The sequence below is a fragment of the Balaenoptera physalus genome (genome assembly GCF_965194825.1).
Source record: "Balaenoptera physalus genome assembly, chromosome: 10".
Lineage (NCBI taxonomy): Eukaryota > Metazoa > Chordata > Mammalia > Artiodactyla > Balaenopteridae > Balaenoptera > Balaenoptera physalus.
Genome location: NC_138889.1, coordinates 64,814,836 through 64,835,258, shown reverse-complemented (window position 1 = coordinate 64,835,258; position 20,423 = coordinate 64,814,836). Strand labels below are relative to the sequence as shown.

At 37.8% G+C, this 20,423-nt stretch overlaps 1 long non-coding RNA gene across 3 annotated transcripts in view; it reads left to right on the top strand.

Moving 5' to 3' along the window:
• The window catches only part of LOC309667690, a 47,448-nt gene that overhangs the window by 23,128 nt on the left and 3,897 nt on the right, over nucleotides 1-20,423 (top strand). Inside the window, exons 2-3 of one of the 3 annotated variants that reach the window (XR_014267898.1) lie at nucleotides 4,991-5,140; nucleotides 7,307-8,079. This is a non-coding gene — a long non-coding RNA (uncharacterized lncRNA). Of the gene's footprint in view, nucleotides 1-4,990; nucleotides 8,080-20,423 lie in introns of those variants that run through there. The other 2 variants (XR_014267897.1, XR_014267899.1) reach the window with 2 other exon arrangements.

The window sequence follows — 20,423 nt, the reverse complement described above, 5'->3', positions numbered from 1 at the left end:
TTACAGTACCTAAAACCAAGGGAACAGCTTGGGAATCAGACACGTGAGCAGAGGCTAGGAGAATTAAATCCTATGACTTGATTCCTCATAGACAGTGTCTGTTCATTTTTCTATGAATGGGCCTTATTTTCTTGTTTCTTTGTATGCTTTTAAATTTTTCTGTGGAAAACTGTACCTTTTGACTATTATAAGGTGATAACTCTGGAAATCATATTCTTCTTCATGCTCAGGGATTGTTTTCATTGGTTGCTATGAGTTTTGTCCTTTAGTACTTTCCTACTTTTTTCTGTAAAGACTGTATTTGTGGTGTGTGGTCTCTGAAGTGCATTCCTTTAGCTTAGAGTCAGCTCATATGTTGATAGAGATTTTCTTGAATACCCGGAGGGGGAAAGAAAATAAAAACTTTGCATATTGGTTCATTCCTCCAATGCCTACAAAAGCCCTTTACAACTCTGCATTAGCCTTTCTGCTTACCCTGAGCCTAAGGATCAGTTAGAGGTAAAAGCTTTAGTCTCTCAGGAATTTTCTGAGCATATATTCTGCCCAGAGTTTGCACATGACTTTCTAAATTGCTATACAAAGGGAGTTTTTTCATGTTCTACTTCACACAAAATCTCTCACCAGACTTTCCTCCCAGGTTTACAGCATGTCTATTATTTGTCTGAACCTTAATATCTTCCCCTAGACAGTAGGGATTGTTCATTAACCTTTCTTGTTTGCAAGAAATGCCCTCCACTTGACTGCTTTTCGGCCCTGAAGAAGTTCTCTGCTAGGAGAAACAAAAACAAAACTGCCTTTTATTTGTCCTTCAGATAGCCCCCAGAGAGCTCCAAACAGACAAACACAATTCTTTGAGAACAAGGTCAGCTCTTCTCCCTTTGGAAGCAGGGACCAGGGTCTCACATTGAAGATATGCACTGATATCTTCACGACCTCTGTCAAGCTGGGGATGGGATGGTCCAAAGACAAGTAAAAATGACACAACATTCCCCTACCATTCTTTTTATCATTATATAATGTCCTTCTTTGTTTTTCTTTATGGATTTTATTTTGTCTGATATGAGTATTACTACCCCTGCTTTCTTGTCATTTCTACTTGCATGAAATATCTTTATACATCCCCTCACTTTCTGTGTGTGTCTTTCACCCTGCAGTGAGTCTCTTGTAGTTCTTGTTTTTTTATCCAATCTGTCACACTGTCTTTTGATCAGAGCATTTAGTCCATTGACATTTAAAGTAATTACCAATAGGTATGCACTTATTGCCATTTTAAAACTTGTTTACCACTTGTGCTTTGTAGTTCTTCTTTGTTCATTTCTTCCTATTTTTGTTTCCATTTTGTGGTTTGATGGTTTTCTTTTGTAGTATGCTTAAATTTCTTTCTTTCTGTTTTTCGTGACTCTACTGTGTGTTTTTCCCCTACCATTTTTAAGTTGCCCTTTTCTTCAGCACTCATTTGGTAGCTATAAACCTTTTTCATTTTCCAGAGTTTCAGCAAAGTTAATTCTGATGGTTCATCTCTTGCTTATTCATTGTATCAGCAAAATGATGAGCCTTGGAGATATTTATCCCTTCCTACTTGCTGACGTGACTCCCATATAATTTATCTTTCATAATGGCTGTGCTTAATAACTGCCTAACAAAATTCCTGAGCAATTAACATTTGGTTCTCATGAGCCAGTATAGGCTAGTTCCAGCATATCATGAAATATATGGTCACTAAAGGCATAACAGAGGTTTACAGAGATCTCTGAGAAAGCACTGAGAGGGTGTCTGTAGGAAAGGTCCCCCAACCCAGCCAAGATGAGGTGACCCATGATGGAGATTTATTCCTTTCTAAAAATGCTCTTGGATTCTTTTCTAACTCTGTTATCAACTATTTTCCCCTTTTGCAGCTAAACCATTTCTGATCTTGATGATAGCTTCTCACAGAATATTGACCCTCACCCACTCTCTCAGTTATCAGAGCTTCTAAAGATTTTAGGCACTTTTTAGCAGGCAAAGTGATAAAAGACTGCACTGTTGCTATATGATAAATGTCAAATGATACCCTAAACCAATCTTTTGTGGAAGAAAATACAAGCACAAAAATTTTGTAGGCTTTATTATAATGTTAGACATGCATAATTATAGTTATAATTAGGGCATAGTATGTAAAAACATACTTACCAAGCAAAAATGTTTATTTCCAGGAACTTAAAAGAAAATTAGTAAGATAAAATTAAAATTCTGTTGCAAAAATGAAATCAAGACAAAATCTATAATACATTGCAACATTTCCTTATGAGGAAAACTTTTCTACCCTTGCTGAAGCACTACTGACTTTAAAGGGGAAAAAAAGTATTGTTTCTGAAAAATGAGAGAGACAAAGAAATAAAACTGAAAGCCTTTTCACAGCACGGGGTAAGAGAGAAGGAGGGGGTGACCCTGACAGCTCAGTGATTTCCAGGGATTATATGTGTGATGCCCCACCCAGGGGCACATACAGACATATAACAACCAATTTTATAAACAGGAGTCCTCTTTGTATGATAATTTTTAAATTTAAGTCATTATTAAACACATAATTAAAGGTCCTTGAGCCTTAACAAGATAATAACAAATGTTAAAACAAGGTGAAACCACTTTTTTTTACTTCGAGGCCTTACTTTAAAATCAGGCCCTCTGCCACACAGGAAGCAAAAGCCTCGACTAAAAGCTGTGAGCCATAACTCTAAGAGACTCAAGGAAAGAATCCACTTTATATCCACATATCTCTGGAGTGACCTGAAAATGGAACCTTGGCCTGAAGCATTCAAGTGGTTGAGAAGGAAGGGAAATGGAAGAGAAAGAGGTATAAAAACTGACACAGAGACTGAAAAAGAAACAGTGATGAAAAAGTCAAAAGAAGCTGAGATGAAAACAGAGACACAAGGATAGACTGAAGACTTGTTAAGGATGAAATACATATGTGACATGGTCATTGGTCCATAACAGCTACAAATATGAGAAGAAAGTACATGATCTAAACAGATAATTAATGAACAGTTAGAAAATCTATGTAATATATATATAAGCACAAGGTACTACTGATAGCACAGAAAAGAAAGCTACTAACTCAACCTAGAAGAGAAAAGGAAGGGTTCATAAATAAGGATAAACTTGAACTAGGGCAGAAGGAATATAGAGCCCATGGTAGAAAAGGTGGAGAAAGGCTCATGTAATGTAATATTTAGAGTCTAGAAATGCCATAAAAATGAAGGAAGATGGCAGAATGTGACTTCTAAGGGAGAGAGTGAGGTAAGTACTAGGAAAAGGAAAAGGAGTGGTTGTGAAAGGAACTTTAGAGTATGATTGTTGTTAAATTGTTGAACGTCAGGGTAAGTCATTTTAATTTTATCACAAGGCAATGTAGAGTTTTCAAAGTTTTGTAAACAAGGCAATAAATAATTTAAATTTGGATGTCAGTAGGATGACTCTGGATGCAATGTGGAAAAGGAAATAAAAGAGAGAAAAAAATTATTGAATACACCAGAGCAGAAAGATGAGGACCCAAAAGCCATGTGGGTATAGAATAGGTAACAGATTCAAGAGCAAACTGATACAGGTGATTAAATAGGATTACCTATGCCTGATATATAGTAGATGCCCAGCAAGAAATGAAAAATTATAGATGGAAAACTAAGAAATAAGTTGTCCAGAAAACAAATGTGCCCATATTACCATACCCTCATTCTAACTGGGGGATATATATAGCCCTAAAGGGGAATCTGGATAGAAGTCTGAAGCCAGAATTGAAAATGAATCTCTAACTAGAGTGAGCAATATTCCTACACATAGCAGTTAATCCAATAAGACCAAATACCAACAACAAGTCCAAAGTGAAAGAACTGGATCACAGATAGAAAGTGGGCACCATAACCATACAATCTCTAACAGAAACAAGGGAAACAACCAAGAAAAGCCTCAAATACTTCCATGATCAGCACCAGAACCATGACATGATTCCAGTGTCAATTTCTCAAAAAGGCATTCCCTAACCACTTAATCCAAAGTGGCCACGTTCCCTCTGAAGTTGCTCTCAGTGAAATCACTCTTTTCACTTCCTTCATAGCATGAATCACAGGCAAATTATCTTGTGTACTTATTTATTTATGTGGGAATTTTCTGTCTACCCTACCCTGTATGAGCAAGTACCATGTCTCTCTTATTCAGCAGACAATCCATATACCTAAAACACTACCTAGCACAAGTTAAGTCTTGGTAAACACTGTGAAATAAATGTTTGAACATCTTTGTTTTATTTTTGCTAACTCTGGTCTATGATACTTAAGTGTATCAGACTAGCCTAGATGATGATAAACACAAGAAAGTACAAAAGGGTTTCACTGGTCTTAATGATCAGTAAGATGAAGACAGCATACCAAGAAAAGGTTATTTAACTTGGTAACTAGAGCTTGAAGGACAGGATTGTGAAAAGCAGTTTTAGAGAAGATAGAAATAGAAGACATACGGCACAATGTTAACTTATGAAGAAATAGGACAGTGAATGTTCATTAGTTCATTTAGCCATCATATAGTCATATTTACTAAGATAATGTTTCAACTTTTTTTTTTTAAGAAATTCACGTTCTTTTATTTATTTATTTATTTATTTATTTATGACTGTGTTGAGTCTTCGTTTCTGTGCAAGGGCTTTCTCTAGTTGCGGCAAGTGGGGACCACTCTTCATCGCGGTGCGCGGGCCTCTCACCATCGCGGCCTCTCTTGTTGCGGAGCACAGGCTCCAGACGCGCAGGCTCAGTAATTGTGGCTCACGGGCCCAGTTGCTCCGTGGCATGTGGGATCTTCCCAGACCAGGGCTCGAACCCGTGTCCCCTGCATTGGCAGGCAGATTCTCAACCACTGCGCCACCAGGGAAGCCCAATGTTTCAACTTTTTAGAAATATTATAGTGAAGAAAAATTACAGTGAATGAGGAGATAAAATCAGGCCTCATCTATTTTGAATAGGAATACCTGAGCACGTTTGGAGGCTGCTGTGTAACAACCAGGCGAACAAGATAGATGCAAGGTGTGCAAGAAAGGATAAGTGAGAGTGCAAGAAAGGAAGGTGGATGGAGCTTCTGCATTCTTCAGAGAATGAAGAAATGAAGTCATCAAGTGAGTATTAGGGGAGCTCCAATTACAGCATTCTTTATTCCACCTCCTAGACTACTCTTCTGTTTCTCCTTCCTCCTAGACTGATGCAGGACCCTCTCTGACTGTGTCTTATTCATGCCTGTAACCCCACTTTCTAGCAAAACACCTGGCACAAAGTCTATGATATATTCATGGGTTTAAATTGGATGGGAAATTTTGAGAATATGATGTCTGATTGTAGGAAGATAAAGAGAGAAAGAAGTCAAAGATGATTGAGACACTAGAAAAATTAGAATAGGATGAGTGTGATGGGAAAACAAAAGGAAGAAGAGGTTTAGAAATCAAGTGATTAGTGCAATTTGGGACACCCTGTTTTGATCCACCTTCATGGGGAGTTCTGGCTGGTGAAGACCACATCTCTGTCCTAGGCTGATTACTAGATTGGCTCTCCAAATGCATATCTTCATGCCTTCACCCCAGGTATTCAACTTTCTTCTCCTCTCTCCTCAACTATCCACCAACAATCCCCAAACACGTGGCTGTCCCCTGCCCAGATGAGCAATTCCTTTGTGCCCAGCTTAAGGATTTTCTACAAACCATTAGAAACACAATGACAACAATGTTGTGAGCAGTGTTCTACATGTGGACATTAGGTTGGGTTGTTAATAATATTGTTCAAGTGCTGTTTATATTTACTAATTTTTTGCTAGTGTGCTTTATCAGGTACTAAAAAACTTACTAAGCATTCTAAAGTAATTGTGGATTGTTAATTTCATCAAGTAATTTTGTAAATTGTTTTTTTTAATAAATAATTTTTAAAGCTGTTCTAAGTTTATGCAAAATTGAGCATAAGGTACAGAGATTTCCCATATATCTCCTGCACCCACACGTGCGTGGTCTCCCCCATGATCAATATCCCCCACCAAAGTGGTACATTTGTTACAATTGATGAACCTACATTGACATATCAACATCACCCAAAGTACATAGTTTACATTGGGATTCACTCTTGGTCTTGGCCATTCTACGAGATTTGAAAAAATGTCTAATGAAATGTAACTAACCTTAAAATATACAGAATAGTTTCACTGCCCTAAAAATCCTCTGTGCTCCGCTTACTCATCCATTCCTCCATCTACCCCCTGGCAACCACTCATCTTTCTGCTATCCCCATAGTTTTGTCTTTTCCAGAATGCTATACACTTCAAATCATATAGTATGTAGCCTTTTCAGTCTGACTTTTTACACTAAGTAATATGCATTAAGTTTCCTCCGTGTCTTCTCATTTCCTTTTATTTCATTTCTTTCTTTTCAGTTCTTCTTAGAACTGAATAATATTTCATTGTCTAGATGTACCACAGTTTATTTATCCATTCACCTACTGAAGAACATCTTGGCCTCTTCCATGCTTTCGAAATTATGAATAAAGCTAATATAAATATCTGTGTGCAGGTTTTTGTGAGGACATAAATTTTCAAATCATTTGAGTGTCAAGGGAGAGCACAATTGCTCTTTGTATGGTAAAACTCTCTTTAGTTTTGTTAAAATCAACCAACTATCTTCCACTGTGGCTTTACCATTTTGAATTACTTGCAGCAATACATGAGAGTTCTTTTTGATCCACTCCTTGCCAGCATTTGGTGTTTTCAGTGATCTGGATTTTGGCCTTTCTGATAGGTGTACAGGCATACCTCATTTTATTGCACTTCATTTTATTGTGCTTCCCAGATACTATGTATTTTACAAACCGTAGGTTTGTGGCAACCCTGCATCAAGCAAGTCTATCAGCACCATTTTTCCAACAGCTTTTGCTCACTTGATATCTCTGTGTCAAATTTTGATAATCCTCGCAATATTTCAAACTTTTTCATTGCTATTATATTTGTTATGGTGATCTTTGATCAGTGATCTTTGATGTTACTATTGTAAATATTCTGGGGTGCCACAAACTGGGCCCAGATAAAAGAGCAAACTTAACTAATTGCTGAAATAGCAACAAAGGACTTAGAATATTGTGTAAACTTACTTGTTAAAGAGGAGGCAGGGTTTAAGAAGATTGACTCCAATTTTGAAATAAGTTCTACTGTGGGTAAAGTGCTATCAAACAACACTGTATGCTACTGAGAAATCATTCGTGAAAGGAAGAATCAATCAGTATAGCAAACTTTGTTGTTTTCTTATTTTAAGAAATTGCCACAGCCACCCCAACCTGAGCAGCCACCATCCTGATCAGTCAGCAGCCATCAACATCAAGACAAGACCATCCACCAGGAAAAAGATTATGACTTCCTAAAGAATCAGATGATATTTAGCATTTTTTAGCAAAATTTTTTAATTATGCTATGTACATTGATTTTTTAGACATAATGCTATTGCACACCTAATAGACTATAGTATAGTGTAAACATAAATTTGTTTTTGTTTTGTTTTGGCTGCATTGGGTCTTCGTTGCTGCGCGTGGACTTTCTCCAGTTGCAGCAAGCAGGGGCTATTCTCTGTTGCACCGTGCAGGCTTCTTCTCATTGCGTTGGCTTCTCTTGTTGCAGATCCTGGGCTCTAGGTGCACAGGCTTCAGTAGTTGCAGCACGCAGGCTCAGGAGTTGCAGCATGTGGGCCCTAGAGCACGCCGGCTTCAGTAGTCGTGGCGCGTGGGCTCTAGAGCACAGGCTCAGTAGTTGTGGCGCGTGGGCTTAGTTGCTCCGCGGAATGTGGGATCTTCCTGGACCAGGGCTCTAACCTGTGCCCCCTGTGTTGGCAGGTGGATTCTTAACCACTGCGCCACCAGGGAAGTCCCCATAAGTTTTATATACACCGGGAAACCAAAAAAAATCATGTGACTAGCTTTACTGTGGTCTGGAACGAAACGTGCAATATTTCGGAAGTATGCCTGTATACTGGTATCTCATGGTTGCTTTTTTTTTTTTTCTTTTAAGATGTTAGCTATGAGTTTTTCTTTTTTTTTTTTTAATTAATTAATTAATTTATTTATTTTTGGCTGTGTTGGGTCTTCGTTTCTGTGCGAGGGCTTTCTCTAGTTGCGGCAAGCGGGGGCCACTCTTCATCGCGGTGCGCGGGCCTCTCATTATCATGGCCTCTCTTGTTGTGGAGCACAGGCTCCAGACGCGCAGGCTCAGTAGTTGTGGCTCACGGGCCTAGTTGCTCCGCGGCATGTGGGATCTTCCCAGACCAGGGCTTGAACCCGTGTCTCCTACATTAGCAGGCAGATTCTCAACCACTGCGCCACCAGGGAAGCCCGCTTTTTTTTTTTAATATTTATTTATTTATTTGGCTGCGTGAGGTCTTAGTTGCAGCACACAGGATCTTCGTTGCAGCATACGGGATCCTTCACTGTGGCGTGTGGGCTCTTCGTTGTGGTGTGCGGGCTTCTCTCTAGTTGTGGCATGTGGGCTCCGGAGCATGCGGGCTCAGTAGTTGCAGTATGTGAGCTTAGTAGCCCCGCAGCACGTGGGATCTTAGTTCCCCAATCAGGGATCGAATCCAAGTCCCCTGCATTGGAAGGCGGATTCTTAACCACTGGACCACCAGAGAAGTCCCCGTCTCATTGTTGCTTTAATTCATATTTTCCTAATGACATATGATGTGGAACATCTTTTCATATGCTTATTTGCCACTGTATATCTTTATTGAGATGTCTGTTAAGGTCTTTGGCCCGATTTTAATAGGGTTCGTCTTTTTTGTTGTTGTTGTTGAGTTTTAAACGTTCTTTGGATATTTATGACAACAGCCTTTTATCAGATTTTGCAAATGTTTTCCCCAATCTGTGCCTTGTCTTTTCATTTTCTTCACAACTTCTCTTGCAGAGGAGAAATTTTACATTGCTACTAATGTAGTCCAGTGTATCTATTCTTTCTTTCATGGATCATGTCTTTGGAGTTATCTCTCAAATATCATTGCCATACCCCAGGTCATCTAGGTTTCTCCAGTGTTCTTCAAAGAGTTTTCTAGTTTTGCATTTTACATTCTGGTCTATGATCCATTTTAAGTTAATTTTTGTGAAGGATGCAACACTGTATCTAGATTCATTTTTTCTCATGTGGATGTCCAATTGTTCCAGCACCATTTCTTCAAAAAACCATCTTGCTCCATTCTATTGCCTTTGCTCATTTTTCAAAGTTCAGTTGACTATCTTTATGTGGCTCTTCTTCTGAGCTCTCTCTTTTGTTCCATTTGTTTTTTGTATACTCCTTCACCAATCCATAATATCTTGATCACTGTTTCTTTATATTTAAGTCTAGAAGTCCAGAGGTGTTAGTCCTCCGATTTTGTCCTCTTTTTTTTTTTTAATCATGAAAGAACTTATTATAATGGTAGCTTTTGGAACCATGTTTTTTTATTTTTATTTTATATTGAAGTATAGTTGATTAACAATGTTGTGTTAGTTTCAGGTGTACAGCAAAGTGATTTGGTTATACATATACATGTACCTATTCTTTTTCTAATTCTTTTTCCATTTAGGTTATCACAGAATACTGAGCAGAATTCAGTGTGCTGTACAGTAGATCCTTGTTGGTTATCTATTTTAAATGTACCAGTGTGTACGTGTGGTGTCCATTGTAACTTCTCCTTTTTCATTCCTAATTTTATTGATTTGAGCCCTCTCCCCTTTTTTCCTGATTAGTCTGGCAAAAGGTTTATCAATTTTGTTTATCTTTTCAAAGAACCAGCTTTTAGTTTCATTGATCTTTTCTGTTGTTTTCTTCATTTCTATTTATTTCTGCTCTGATCTTTATGATTTCTTTCTTTTTATTCACTTTGGGTTTTGTTCTTCTTTCTCTAGTTGCTTTAGGTGTAAGGTTAGGTTGTTTATTTGTGATTTTTCTGGTTTCCTGAGGTAAGATTGTATTGCTATAAACTTCCCTCTCAGAACTGCTTCTGCCACATCCTATAGGTTTTGGAATGTCATGCTTTCATTATCCTTTTTCTCTAGGTATTTTTTGATTTCCTCTTTGATTTCTTCAGTGAACCATCGGTTGTTTAGTAGCATATTGTTTAGCCTCCACGTGTTTGTGTTTTTAGTTTGTTTTTTTTTTCTTGTAGTTGATTTCTAATCTCAGAGCACTGTGGTTGGAAAAAAATGCTTGATATGATTTCAGTTTTCTTAAATTTACTGAGGCTCACTTTGTGGGCCAGCATGTGATCATTCCTGGAGAATGTTCCATGTGCACTTGAGAAGAATATGTATTCTGCTGCTTTCGGATGGAATGTCCTATAAATGTCTATTAAGTCTATCTGGTCTAATGTGTCATTTAAGGTCTGTGTTTCTTATTGATCTTCTGTCTGGATGATCTGTCCATTGATCAAAGTGGGGTGTTAACATCCCCCACTGTTATTGCGTTACTGTCAATTTCTCCTTTTATGGCTGTTAGTATTCGACTGGGATGCTCCTATGTTGGGTGCATTTATATTTACAATTGATATATCTTCTTCTTGGATTGATCATTGATCATTATGTAGTGTCCTTTGTTTCTTGTAACCGTCTTCATTTTAAACTCTATTTTGTCTGATATGAGAATTGCTACTCCAGCTTTCTTTTGATTTCCAGTTGCATGGAATACCATTTTCCATCACGTCACTTTCAGTCTGTATGTGTCTCTAGATCTGAAGTGGGTCTCTTATAGACAGTATATATACCGGTCTTGTTTTTGTATCCATTCAGCCAGTCTATGTCTTTTGGTCAGAGCATTTAATCAGTTTACATTTAAGGTAATTATCGATATGTATGTTCCTACTGTCATTTTGTAAATTGTTTTGGATTTGTTTTTGTAGGTGTTTTTTCTTCCCTTCCTCTTTTGTTCTCTTCTCTTTTGATTTGATGACTAACTTTAGTGTTGTGCTGGGATTCCTTTTTCTTTTTTGTGTGTTTATCTATTGTAGATTTTTGGTTTGCTGTTACTATGAGGTTCTAATATAGCAGCATATATAAACAAGATTGTTTTAAGTTGCTGGTCTTTTAATTTCAAATGCATTTCCAATATCCTGCATTTGTGCTCTCCTCTTCCCACAATTGCTGGTTTTGATATCGTATTTGCGTGCAGATGATTTCCTGCCTTTACTGTATGTTTGCCAGTAAGCATTTCCATTCATAACTTTCTTGTTTCTAGTACTGGCCTTTTCATTTCCACTTAGAGTAGTTTCTTTAGCATTTGTTGCAAAGCTGGTCTGGTGGTGCTGAATTCTTTTAGCTTCTGCTTGTCTGTAAAGCTCTTGATTTCTCCACTGAATCTAAACGAGCACCTTTCTGGGTAGAGTATTCCTGGTTGTGGGTTATTCCCTTTCATCACTTTAAATATATATTGTCACTCCCTTTTGGCCTGAATAGTTACTGCTGAGAAATCAGCTGATAACCTTATAGAAGTTCCCTGGTATGTTATTTGTTGCTTTTCCCTTGTTCCTTTTCATATCTTTTTGTCTTTAATTTTTGTCAATTTGATTACTATGTGTTTCAGCATGTTCCTCCTTGGGTTTATCCTGCGTGGGACTCTCTGTGCTTCCTGGACTTGGGTGATTGTTTCCTTTCCTATGTTAGGGAAGTTTCAGCTGTTATCTCTTCAAATATTTTCTCAGGTCCTTTCTCTCTCTCTTCTCCTTCAGGGACCCCTATAATGCACATGTTGGTGCATTTAATGTTGTCCCAGAGATCTTTTAGACTGTCTTCATTTCTTTTCATTCCTTTTTCTTTATTCTGTTCCATGGCAGTGATCTCCACCATTCTCTATTTCAGCTGACTTATCCATTCTTCTGCCTCAGTTACTCTGCTATTGATACCTTCTAGTGTATTTTTCATTTCAGTTATTGTATTGTTCATCTCTGTTTGTTCTTTAGTTCTTCTAGGTCTTTGCTTAACATTTCTTGCACCTTCTCGATCTGTTCCTCCATTCTTTTTCTGAGATATCATCTTCACTACCATTACTCTGAATTCTTTTTCCAGTAGATTGCCTATCTCCACTTCACTTAGTTGTTTTTCTGGGGTTTTATCTTGTTCCTTCATCTGGACATATTTCTCTGCTGTCTCATTTTATCTAACTTTCTGTGATTGCATTTTCCATTCCGTAGGCTGCAGGATTGTAGTTCTTCTTGCTTCTGCTGGCTTCCCTCTGATGGATGAGGCTGAATAAGAGGCTTGTGCAGGCTTCCTGTTGTGAGGGACTGGTTCCTGCCCACTGGTGGGTGGAGTTGGGTCTTGTCCCCCTGGTGAGTCAGACTGAGTCAAGGGGTGTCTTTAGCGAGCAGCTGTGGGGCTATGTTCCTGCCCTGTTGGTTGTTTGACCTGAGGCATTCCAGCACTGGAGCCTACAGGCTGTTGGGTGGGGCCAGGTCTTGGTAAGAAAACGGTGGCCTCTGAGAGGGCTCACGCCAATGAGTACTCACCGGAACTGCCACTACCAGTGTCTTTGTCCCCACAGTGAGCCACAGCCACTCCCTGCCTCTGCATGAGACCCTCCAATACTAGCAGGTAGGTCTGGCCCAGTTTCTTATGAGGTCACAGCTTTTTTCCCTGGGTCCTGGTGCACATGGGACCTTGTGTGCACCCTCCAAGAGTGGAGTTTCTGTTTCCCCCAGTTATGTGGAATTCCTGCAATCAAACCCCACTGTCCTTCAAAGACAGTGTCTCTGGGGTTCCTCCTTCCATTGCCAGACCCCCAGGCTGGGAAGCCTGACATGGGGCTCAGGACTTTCATTCCTGTGGGAGAACTTCTGTGATATAATTATTTTCCAGTGTGTGGGTCACCCACCCAGCAGATATAGGGTTTGATTTTATCATGATTGCACCCTCCTACCACCTGTTTGTGGCTTCTTGTCTTTGTCTTCTTCTTTGTCTTTGTAGGGTATCTTTTTTGGTAGGTTCCAACGGTTTTGTTTGTTTGTTTTTTTGTCAATGTTTGTTCAACAGTTAGTTGTGTTTGTTCTTTTAAGAAGGGGTTGGGCTTCCCTGGTGGCGCAGTGGTTAAGAGTCTACCTGCTGATGCAGGGGACACGGGTTCGAGCCCTGGTCTGGGAAGATCCCACATGCCGCGGAGCAACTAGGCCCGTGAGCCACAACTACTGAGCCTGCGCGTCTGGAGCCTGTGCTCCGCAACAAGAGAGGCCGCGATAGTGAGAGGTACGCGCATCGCGATGAAGAGTGGCCCCCGCTCGCTGCAACTAGAGAAAGCCCTCGCACAGAAACGAAGGCCCAACACAGCCATAAATAAATTAATAAATTAATTTTAAAAATTTAAAAAAAAAAAGAAGGGGTGAGCTCACATCCTTCTACTCCGCCATCTTGCAACTTCCTGAAACCACCTCTTTTATCAGAAACATGGATTCCAAAGGAGATGGGTTCTCACAGGAATGGAGGATGAAGATACACAAGGAGTTTTAGTAGTATATTAACTTTAAGCAGTAGACAAGGTGAGAGTAGATTTTGGCACTTTGTTTCATTTTGTTTTCTGTTTCTTTTAACATGCCCCCATCACTGGGGGCATGGGAGGGTCATGGCAGGGCAGGGCCCCAATTTTGTTCTTCTCCTTCAATGTTGTGTTGGCTGTTCTAGGTCTTTTGCCTCTCCATATAAACTTTAGATTCAGTTTGTCAATATCTTCAAAACAACTTGCTAAGATTTTGATTGAGATTGCATTAAATCTACAGAGAAAGTTGGGATAAACTGATATCTTGACAATAGTGAGTCTTCCCTTTGATGAGCATAGAATATCTCCCCAGTTATTTAATTTTCTTTGATTTCTTTCATCAGAGTCGTCTAGTTTTCCTCATACAGATCTTGTACATATTTTGTTAAATATACACCTAAGTATTTAACTTTAGGGGTGCTAATGTAAAAGGCCTTGTGTTTTACCTTTTTGTACTAATCCTGGTATCCTGTAACTTGGTATAATTACTTATTAGTTCCAGGGATTTTGTTGCTGTTGACTCTCTGGATTTTCTACAGACAGTAATGTCCCCTGCAAATAGTTTTATTTCTTCCTTCCCAATCTATATATGTTTAACTTCATTTTCTTATCTTAATTCATTAGCTAGAACCTCCAGTAAGATGCTTAACAGGAGTTGTGAGAGGGGACATCCTTGACTGTTCCTGAATTTAGGGGGAAAGCTCCTAGTGTCTCACCATTAAGATTTTTGTAGGTATGCTTTATCAATTTGAGGAAGTTCCCCTCTATTTCTAGTTTGCCAGGAGTTTTGATAATGAATGAGTGTTAGATTTCATCAAACACTTTTTCTCCACCTATTTATTGGACCATGTTATTTCTCTTCTTTAGCTTGTTGATGTGATGTATTACATTAATTGATGTTCAAATTCTGAACCAGCCTTGCATACCTGAGATAAACCCCAACTGGTTGTGGTGTATAATTCCTTTTATACACTGTTGGATTTTTTTCATATGTGCATGAGAAATATTAGCTATCAGTTTTTGATCTGACTTGTCTGGTTTTGGTATTTGGGTAACACTAACCACATCAAATGAGTCAAGAAGTACTCCCTCTGCTTCTATTCTCTGAAAGATACAACTAATCCAAATTCATTTTTTTTTTCTATCCAAATTGGTTTTGCTATTAATAGTAAAGTCTATTTACATATGGGTTGCAAACCGTATGGATACAAAAATTATAAAAATAAACCAGTAGATATTTAAAGGCAAATGCAAAGTTTGCACATTAGGTCATTAAAGATTTTGTATATTTTTTTACACTGTAAGTTATTATAAACTAGATATATTAAGCAAAACAAAAAAACACGATGCAAACTGGCAAATATTATATGCCATCATTTGTTTTTAAAATGAGAGATATAGACAGATGCCCTTAGATATGCATAGAATACCTCTGGAAGAATGCTTAAACTGCTATCAATGGCTGCCTAAGGGACTGGATAAGGGATGGTAAGGAAACTCACTTTTCATTAAATAGCCTTTGGTACAATTTAAAAAAATTAGAATCCTATTAATGTACAAATTTGTTTTAAATTTTTGATTAGTAAATATACTTAAGACTAAACCCCTTAATACATGGATTTAACATAAAATTACTTTGTTATATGACACAAAGAAATGATTTTTTAAATTTTGGGAAATATTTTCCATAAAAGGTATTTACAAAATTGAAAAATGAGTGAAAAATGCTGATACAGTATATATTACAGTAACATTTTAAGGAAGAATTTCATTTTTAAGTATGAAATATTTCAGGGAATATATGAAAACTATCAGCTGCCTACAGTGGCCAAGGTTAGCCTTTTTTTCTTTCCTAAGAAAAAAGGCTTGTGTGAGTATTTAGGAGGCTTGAAATTGTCACTTGAAGAAAAAAACTGAAATCCCTTACAGTGAGTTTTAGGCCTACATGATAGAGAAATCAAGATTAATTTAAAGTCAGCCATTAATATGCTACTCATCTGCATGTTATTCAAGAAAAGAAAAATATGCTTATATACAGGAATGGTTAAATTTTTATTTACTCTTGCCTTAGAAAAAATGACTACCAGAGATGATATTATTCCTAATTTTTTGAGGACCTTTTAACATTCCTGGAGCTGACTATTTGGAAATGTGCTTGTTCCAAAGTGCGGAAGTACAAAGACATTGGCATCATGTAAATCAGTTTTATTTGCTATTCCATGTGTCAGAATTGATGAGTATACTAGAGAAAGCAGGTCATCTCTTATGGTTTCTGAAATGGCTTAACAAAATGTGTAAGATTGGGGAAAAATAGGTGATCCAGCTTTCTCCTTTTGGATTTAGGCTACATACTGGTAGAGGAAGAGGGAGCATGACACTATTAGTTGGGATAGTGGGAAAAACGTAATGAGTATATAGGTTGTATATCCATCCCAGAAAGCACATGAACAATAACAGATCATGCTACTCAGAACAGTTAACATCTGGGCCATCACCTTTATGATACAAGTGAGAAGCCAGGCTAGAGAAACACAATCCTGAGCTACGTTTTAGTCATGTTTTCCAAGGCAACACAAACCCACTTTTAAAGAGCATTATAGTACTTCATGGGTAGTGCAAGTACCTTGTAATAAGACAATATGAATTCTGACCTTCTGTCCCTTATATCACTGTTACCAATTCACTTCACTTTCAATAAGCATTCATAACCTATACTCACAAAATATGTATACATAAGCATACATAATGAAATATATTCTTGCTATTTCTTTTAACATCTTTATTGGAGCATAATTGCTTTACAATGTTGTGTTAGTTTCTGCTGTATAAAAAAGTGAATCAGCTATACATACACATATATCCCCATATCCCCTCCCTCCTGCGACTGCCTCCCACCCCTCTAGGTGGTCACAAAGCACCGAGCTGATCTCCCCATGCGATGCAGCTGCTTCCCACTAGCTATCTATTTTACATTTGGTAGTGTATATATGTCAACGCCACTCTCTCACGTCGTCCCATCTTACCCTTCCCCCTCCCCATGTCCTCAAGTCCATTCTCTATATCTGCTTCTTTATTTTGAACAAATTTATCTATTAGGTCAGTTAAGACTAAATAAAAATAAGTTGTGTTTTTTTTGTTTGTTTTGTTTTACCTTTATTTGTTCCTTCTCCAAAGCTCTTCCTTTCTTTATATAGATCTAAGTTTCTGATGTCTGTGAAAGTATTTCTACTTTACTTTTGAAGAATAATTTTTCAGGGTACGCAACTCTAAGTCAGTGGATTTTTTCTCTCAACACTTTAAATATTTCACTCCAGTCTCTTCTTGCTTGCATGGTTTCTAAGGAGAACTCAGATACATTTTTTATCTTTGCTCCTCTATAGGTGAGGTCTTCATTTTTCTGGCAAATTTTTAACTTTTCTGTCTTCAATTTTCAGCAGTATGAATATGATAAGCTTTGGTGAGGTCTGGGGGTGGGGCATTTATCCTTCTTGGTGTTCTGGTTCCTGGAACTATGACAAATTTGGCAAACTTCTTAGTCATTATTGCTTCAAATATTTCTTCTGTTCTTTTCTTTCTTCGCCTTTTGGTATTCTCATTATGCATATGTTATACCTTCCAGAGTGATCTCACAGTTCTTGGATATTCTGGTGGGTTTTTTTGTTTGGTTTTTTTTTTAGTCTTCTTTTCTCTTTGCTTTCAAGTTTTGGAAGTTTCTACTGAAGTACTCCCAAGCCCAGAGAATCTTTCCTTGGCTGTTGCCAGTCTACTAATGAACCTAGCAAGAGCAATCTTCATTTCTCTTGCTGCGTTTCTAACTCTGGCATGTCTACTTTATTCTTTCTTAGAATTTCCAACTCTCTGCTTACAATGTCCATCTTTTCTTGCATGAATTCAACTACATCCATTAGAGGCCTTAGGATAGTAACCATAGTTGTTTTAAATTCCCAATCTGATAATTCTAATATTCCTGCCATGTCTGAGTCTTGGTCTGATGCTTGCTCTATCTCCTCAAACTGGTTTTTTCTGTTTTGTCTTTCTGTATGCCTTATAATTTTTCTTGACAGACATGATGTACTGGGTAAAGGAAACTGCTGTAAATAGGTCATTAATAATGTGGTGATGAGGTATAGGGGAGGGGAAATGTGCTATAATCCAGTGATTGGGTCTCAGTCTTTTAGTGAGCCTGTGTCTCTGTACTGTGAACTTCAGAAATGCTTCTCCTAGCTTTATTACCCCCGTGGGTGGGAGATGATGGCTAGAGTGGTCTGGAGTTCGGTATTTCCCTTCTCCCTCATGGAAGGCTACAGTAGGCTGTACTTGGGTATTTTCTTTTCCCCATGTGGAATGCTAGAATAAACGGGAGTTGGGTATTTCACTTTCCCCAGGTCGGTTCAATGCTGAAAAAAATTCTAATAGTTTACAGTCTGAAAATATAGTTTCTCTCAGGACAGGCCTTATTAAGAAAAACAAAATGCTCAGAACTATTTCAAAATGGTTACTTTCCCCCTCCCTCTGCACAAGTGGATTTTTCTCCAGTATTCACTGTGAGAACCTGGTCAACCTCCTGGAGATAAAGTAAAGGTATGGAGAGCCTCTATTACAGGGTCCTCTTGGAGTTTCAGACACTCAGACTTGTCCACAGAGCCCCCAGCAATTTGTCAATTACAGTTTAGGTTTTCCTACATCATGGAGGTTTCTCCTCATAAGTTTCACCTCCAGTAAGTCATGATTCTCTACATTTGCCTATCTGTCTCTACAATTTGGGGGGCAGCAGTTTGCCTTGTGACTTCATTTATCTGTCATATCTAAGAAGAGTTGTTGGTTTTTCAGTTTGTACAGCATTTTAGTTGTTGTTAGGATGGAGTGTTGACTTCCAAGCTTCTTACATGCCAGACTGGAAACTGGATGACTTGCTTTTTACTTTGAGGCCATGTTATTAGACGATATTCATGTAGACTGTTACATCTTCTTTGTGAAAAACCTTTGTCATTACAACTTAAGAACTTGTGTTACAGGAAGCTTTTCAAGTTAATTTCTACTTCTCTAATATTAATATAACTAGCTACTCTAGCTTTCTTTTGGTGTCTGAATGTTCCCATCCTTTACTTTCACACATTCTCTATCCTTATGTTTTAGATATGTTAGTTTTGTCAATAGCAACAAAAGTTGGATTTTCTTTATTAATTCATTCCAATAATCTTTGTCTTTTACTGAAACATGCAGTGCACTTATACTTAATATGATTAGTGATATATTTGTGTTTGCAATCTTACTACGTGATTTCTACTTGAACCGCAAGGTTTGTGTTCTTTTTTCCTGGCTTGCCAACTTTCATATTAATGAAGTATTTAATAAATAATTAGATTATCTTCTTAGACCTGTTTATATTTACAAAAAATTTAATGGAAAGTACAGAGTTGCATATACTCCCACCCCATACATTTTATTAACATCTTTCTTTAGTGTTGTACATTTGTTACAAATGATGAAATAATACTGATACTCCATTAACTAAAGGCTCACTCTTGTTTTGTACAGTCTATGGGTTTTGACAAATGTATAACGATATGATAAAACTTTACACATTATTAAAAAAAGTTTCACTAACCCTGAAAATGCTGTCTCCACCTATTCTCCCCTGCCTCTCTCCAACCCCTGACAGCCACTGATCTTTTTACAGTCTCCATAATTTTGGCTTGCACAATGTCATATACTTGGTTTATTTATTTTATACATAGTAATTTGTACCTCTTAATTCCTTATCCCTATCTTGCCCCTCCACCTATTGGTAACCATTAGTTTATTCTCTACATCTATGAGTATGTTTCTTTTTGTTATATACATTAGTTTGTTTTATTTTTTTGATTTCAGGTGTAAGTGATAACATACAGCATTTGATTTTCTCTGTCTGACTTATTTCACTAAACATGTTACCCTCCAGGTCCATCCATGTTGTTGCAAATAGCAAATTTGATTATTTTTTATGGCTGAGTAGTATTCCATCGTGTGTGTGTGTGTGTGTGTGTGTGTGTGTGTGTGTGTGTGTGTACGTGAAACATCTTTTCCATTCATCTGTTGATGGACACTTAGGTTGCTTCCACATCTTGGCAACTGTAAATAATGCTACTACGAACACCAGGGTGCATGTATTTTTTAAAAAGTGTTTCCATTGTCTTCAGCTATATACTGAAGAGTGGAATTGCTAGATAAGGGTAATTCTGTTTTTAGTTTTTTGAGAAATCGCCATACTGTTTTCCACAGTGGCTTCACCAAGTTACATTCCCACCAACTGTGTACACGGGATCCCTTTTCTCCACATCCTTGCCAACATTTGTTATTTGTGTTCCTTTCAATGACAGCCAATCTGACAGGTGTGAAGTTTTGATTTGCATTTCCCTGATGATTAACAATGTTGAGCATCTTTTCATGTGCTGGTTGGCCATCTTTACGCCTTCTACGAAAAAATGTCTATTCAGGTCTTCTGCGTATTTTTTCATACGTTTTTCTGGTTTTTCTGATGTTGAGTTTGTATGAATTACTTACATACTTTGAATATTAACCCCTTACTGGTCATATCATTTGCAAATATTTTCTCCCATTCAGTAGGTTGTCTTTCATTTTGTTGATGGCTTTCTTTGCTTTGCAAAAGCTTTTGAGTTTAGATTCCTTGGTTTATTTTTGCTTTGGTTTCCTTAGCCTTAGGAAATATTGCTACAATTTATGTCAAAGACTGTTCCTCCTATGTTTTCCTCTAGGAATTTTATGGTTTCTGGTCTTGCATTTAGGTCTTTAATCCTTTTGAGTTTATTATATATATGGTGTGAGAAAATTTTCTAATTTCATTCTTTTACAAATAGCTCTCCAGTTTTCCCAGCAGCACTTACTGAAGAGACTGT